The sequence below is a fragment of the Coregonus lavaretus genome (genome assembly GCF_964263955.1).
Source record: "Coregonus lavaretus genome assembly, contig: HAP1_SCAFFOLD_8593, whole genome shotgun sequence".
Taxonomy (NCBI): Eukaryota; Metazoa; Chordata; class Actinopteri; order Salmoniformes; family Salmonidae; genus Coregonus; species Coregonus lavaretus.
The window spans coordinates 7,501-12,500 of record NW_028160136.1 but is presented as its reverse complement, the minus strand read 5'-3'; the positions used below and the strand labels follow the sequence as shown (position 1 = coordinate 12,500).

At 45.0% G+C, this 5,000-nt stretch overlaps 1 pseudogene across 1 annotated transcript in view; it reads left to right on the top strand.

Annotated features, from left to right (window-relative positions):
- The window catches only part of LOC311122095 (high-affinity choline transporter 1-like), a 9,632-nt pseudogene extending 6,598 nt beyond the window's left edge, over nt 1-3,034 (top strand). Inside the window, exons 7-8 of the transcript in view lie at nt 1,994-2,211; nt 2,374-3,034. The product of the transcript in view is annotated as a high-affinity choline transporter 1-like (transcript). The remainder of the gene's footprint in view (nt 1-1,993; nt 2,212-2,373) is intronic.
- Nucleotides 3,035-5,000: the final 1,966 nt, after the last annotated feature.

Here is a 5,000-nt window from a genome sequence, read left to right as displayed (position 1 = left end):
GACTATGTCCAGTGATGGGAGGTGAAATGATACGTTAAGGGATGATATATAGTTACAGTAGGACTATGTCCAGTGATGGGAGGGGAAATGATACGTTAAGGGATGATATATAGTTACAGTAGGACTATGTCCAGTGATGGGAGGGGAAATGATACGTTAAGGGGATGATATATAGTTACAGTAGGACTATGTCCAGTGATGGGAGGTGAAATGATACGTTAAGGGGATGATATATAGTTACAGTAGTACTATGTCCAGTGATGGGAGGTGAAATGATACGTTAAGGGAATGATATATAGTTACAGTAGGACTATGTCCAGTGATGGGAGGTGAAATGATACGTTAATGGAATGATATATAGTTACAGTAGGACTATGTCCAGTGATGGGAGGTGAAATGATACGTTAAGGGGATGATATATAGTTACAGTAGGACTATGTCCAGTGATGGGAGGTGAAATGATACGTTAAGGGAATGATATATAGTTACAGTAGGACTATGTCCAGTGATGGTGAGCAGCAGACATGCTGTCACATGACTGTTTGTCATCATCTAAAAGGCTGCAGTAGGGTTGTACTGTTATGGAGGTTCCACACTGGTCTTTCTGACCTGACACACAAGTTCTTAAGACACGGTTGTAGTTCTTCAGTAGGTTCCTTTGACCATTGTGTCTTCCACAGTTGTAGTTCTTCAGTAGGATTGTGTCTTCCACGGTTGTAGTTCTTCAGTAGGTTCCTTTGACCATTGTGTCTTCCACAGTTGTAGTTCTTCAGTAGGATTGTGTCTTCCACAGTTGTAGTTCTTCAGTAGGTTCCTTTGACCATTGTGTCTTCCACGGTTGTAGTTCTTCAGTAGGTTCCTTTGACCATTGTGTCTTCCACGGTTGTAGTTCTTCAGTAGGTTCCTTTGACCATTGTGTCTTCCACGGTTGTAGTTCTTCAGTAGGTTCCTTTGACCATTGTGTCTTCCACGGTTGTAGTTCTTCAGTAGGTTCCTTTGACCATTGTGTCTTCCACGGTTGTAGTTCTTCAGTAGTTTCCTTTGACCATTGTGTCTTCCACGGTTGTAGTTCTTCAGTAGGTTCCTTTGAACATTGTGTCTTCCACGGTTGTAGTTCTTCAGTAGGTTCCTTTGACCATTGTATCTTCCACGGTTGTAGTTCTTCAGTAGGATTGTGTCTTCCACGGTTGTAGTTCTTCAGTAGGTTCCTTTGACCATTGTGTCTTCCACGGTTGTAGTTCTTTAGTAGGTTCCTTTGACCATTGTGTCTTCCACGGTTGTAGTTCTTCAGTAGGTTCCTTTGACCATTGTGTCTTCCACGGTTGTAGTTCTTCAGCAGGTTCCTTTGACCATTGTGTCTTCCACGGTTGTAGTTCTTCAGTAGGTTCCTTAGTTTGACCACTGTCTGCCCTGTTTTTTTCTGGTTCTAAGTTCTTGGTTCTGGGTTCCTGACTGTGTTGTGTGTATTGTTCCTCAGACTGGAACCAAAGAAAGGGAGTCCTTTAGACACAGCTGTAGTTCCCAGTTTCCAAACTGTATGTTGTGTTCGTGGCGTTCCTCAGACTGGAACCAAAGAAAGGGAGTCCTTTAGACACAGCTGTGGGTTCCCAGTTTCCAAACTGTATGTTGTGTTCGTGGCGTCCCTCAGACTGGAACCAAAGAAAGGGAGTCCTTTAGACACAGCTGTAGTTCCCAGTTTCCAAACTGTATGTTGTGTTCGTGGCGTCCCTCAGACTGGAACCAAAGAAAGGGAATCCTTTAGACACAGCTGGGGGGTCCCAGTTTCCAAACTGTATGTTGTGTTCGTGGCGTTCCCTCAGACTGGAACCAAAGAAAGGGAGTTCTTTAGACACGGCTGTGGGTTCCCAGTTTCCAAACTGTATGTTGTGTTCGTGGCGTTCCCTCAGACTGGAACCAAAGAAAGGGAGTTCTTTAGACACGGCTGTGGGTTCCCAGTTTCCAAACTGTATGTTGTGTTCGTGGCGTTCCTCAGACTGGAACCAGACTGCGTATGGAGCTGTGCCTCCTAAGGAGAGGGACCAGGCGGACATGATATTACCCATAGTCCTCCAGTACCTCTGTCCTCCCTTCGTCTCCTTCTTCGGCCTGGGGGCGGTCTCTGCAGCTGTGATGTCATCCGCCGACTCCTCCATCCTGTCAGCTAGCTCCATGTTCGCTCGGAACATCTACCAGCTGGCCTTCCGCCAATCGGTGAGCTGGAGGGTGCGGGACCCCAAAAAAACCCCTCAATTTACTACATACCATCATCATAGAAATAGTTGAACCACTGTTCTCTGTGTTGGTGTGTGTGTGTGTGTGTGTGTGTGTGTGTGTGTAACGTTGTATTCCCCCCCCCCCCCCCCCCTCTCCCAGGCATCGGACACCGAGATCGTGTGGGTGATGCGCGTCACCATCTTTGTGTTCGGGGGCCTGGCCACGGCGATGGCGTTGCTAACGGGGACGGTGTACGGGCTGTGGTACCTGAGCTCTGACCTGGTCTACGTCATCATCTTTCCTCAGCTGATCTCCGTCCTCTTCGTCAAGGGGACCAACACGTACGGCTCCGTGGCCGCCTACGTCTTCGGCCTGATCCTGAGGGTCGGAGGAGGGGAGCCCTACCTCTCACTGCCCCCTTTCATCTACTACCCCGGCTGGCGGCTGGAGGAGAGGACCCATCATCTGACTGGAGAGACGGATCAGATAGTGGTGCAGAAGTTCCCCTTTAAGACCGTCTCCATGCTGGCCTCCTTCCTGGGCAACGTGGCTTTCTCCTACCTGGCCAAGTACCTGTTTGAGAGTGGCAAGCTGTTGCCCAAGTATGACTTCCTGGACGCGGTGTTGGCCAAGCACAGCATAGAGAACATGGACAAGACGTCGCTGGTCAACCGTAACAACATCGTGCTGTCTGAGATGGCGCCCGCCAAACCGCGGCTCAGCGTTCAGCTGGCGGCCGCGTTCACCCGCAGAGACACTCTGGCCGAGGAGGACGAATCCAGTCCTGAAGACGGCCCCCACCCGCGAGACCCTGGACTAACCCCTGACCTCTGACCCCTGACCTTCAAAAACCGGAACGTCTGGGAACATACGGTTCGTCTCCTGGAGCCGTGGTGTAACCATGGAGGTAAGAGAACACCATTGCAGAACGTTCGTTGAAAAGAGACAAGGGCTACTGTTGCTGCTGCATGTGTCAACCACTGGAGAACGGACCGCCCTTCTGGCGTGTAGAAGACCTGGAACTCTCTCTCCCTGGTCACCGTCTGGGGGATGAAAGGACACAGTTGGGTCCCTATTGTTTCCTCACCTTCTGACCACTTCTTCCCATGGACAAAACATGTCAAGTAAAAGTTTTGTTTTAAAAATCGAAAGGGATGCTCTCAAAAAAATTTATCGAATTCAAATGGATTTCCCCACAACACTGTTACTGTGAATTATATCCTAGTATAGATGGCCACCCATCAAGAGGTTATTTCAAACATGTAATGTCCCTTCAGAAAAACAAATACCCTATTACCATGTTGAGTAGAAAATATATACACAAATAGGTAGTCGATTTACAGCACTGTAACAATACAATACATGCAGCTAATATTAATTAATTCAATGTTGGGTATACAAAACCATATTTTTTTTTATTTCATGATATAAAATCTATATAAAAGGAATCAAACAGCAAAGTATTTAGAGGTAATGTAGTAATTTAATGGCTTTAATGAAATGCTTTTTGTTGACTTTATGTCATAACGTCTATAGTGGTTACTGTGATGTAACTGAGTTATTGCTAAAGGTCTGTCTACTTACATCCTTACTGGGTTCCAGTTAGAAATGTGAGTATTTATTTGTTGTCAACAGCACTGTACAGTGTTAGTGGGTAAGAGCGTTGTGCCAGTAACCGAAAGGTCGTTGGTTCTAATCCCAGAGCCGACTAGGTGAAAAATCTGTCGATGTGCCCTTAAGCAAGGCACTTAACCCTAATTGCTCCTGTAAATCGCTCTGGATAAGAGTGTCTGCTAAATGACTAAAAATGTAAAATGTTTTGTGTGACGTGTATCTGTATATAATATGATATAATATAATAATAATATGTGTAATCTCTGTATATAATATGAAGAAATACATTCTATACAGATGATGCCGGTAGAAATGATATATCTGTTTGACAACAGAGGCCGCTTACTAAATCTTTATTTATTTTTTGATGTCTTAAAAGAAAACAAATGCTGAAATTGAATAAATTATATTATTTAACAATTTAATGTTTAATGTTTTTGTTGTTGCGCTGTTGTCATAGAAACAGTCCTATATCAACATGTTCTAATGGGGGATCCTGATTAGGATTTTTCACATTCACTTTTTGTGTAATCTGGATTTTCAGGGCTACGTACAGTTTATCATCAGGGTTTGGGGATTTTTAATGTTCCTGTTTTTTGCTGATGTTTGTTATTTTCCCTGTCAGACGTCACAATGCACCCAACCACAGCTCCTTGTTGCTCTTCTCTCTCAGGGAGATGTTTTAAAATGGCGTCCGAAAGGGGGAGAGAGAAGACTCTCTCCAATGGTTACTCTCCTGTTAACTAGTCTAGTCCTGTCACTGGTTAGAACCCTGTCCTCTTCCACATATGGACAAATAACTTCATCAAACCATTTGGCACTTTCACAACTCTTAAGCATTATAGTACATTCGTGTTTTTTTATAAAGGACAATTATCATCCATTTACGGTTTGTTTTCAAAGTTGTTGATTGGTTTTTCCCATCGTTCTTTTCTTACAAGAAACGGCCAGTGTATTAAATCAGGGGCCAGTAGAAGCCTTTGGGCCAGCGTTGATTTTGTTGGACGACTCCGGTAGCTTCTGGTGGGCAGCGGGAAAGAGAACACAACTGAAAACGTGACAGAAATGACAACGCTCGGCTTGCGTCTCTGTATCCATCAGATGGCCGCAGCGGTCTTAAAATAGGTCCTGTTATTTTATATTACCTTAAGTGCTGTACACGTCTGGTACGG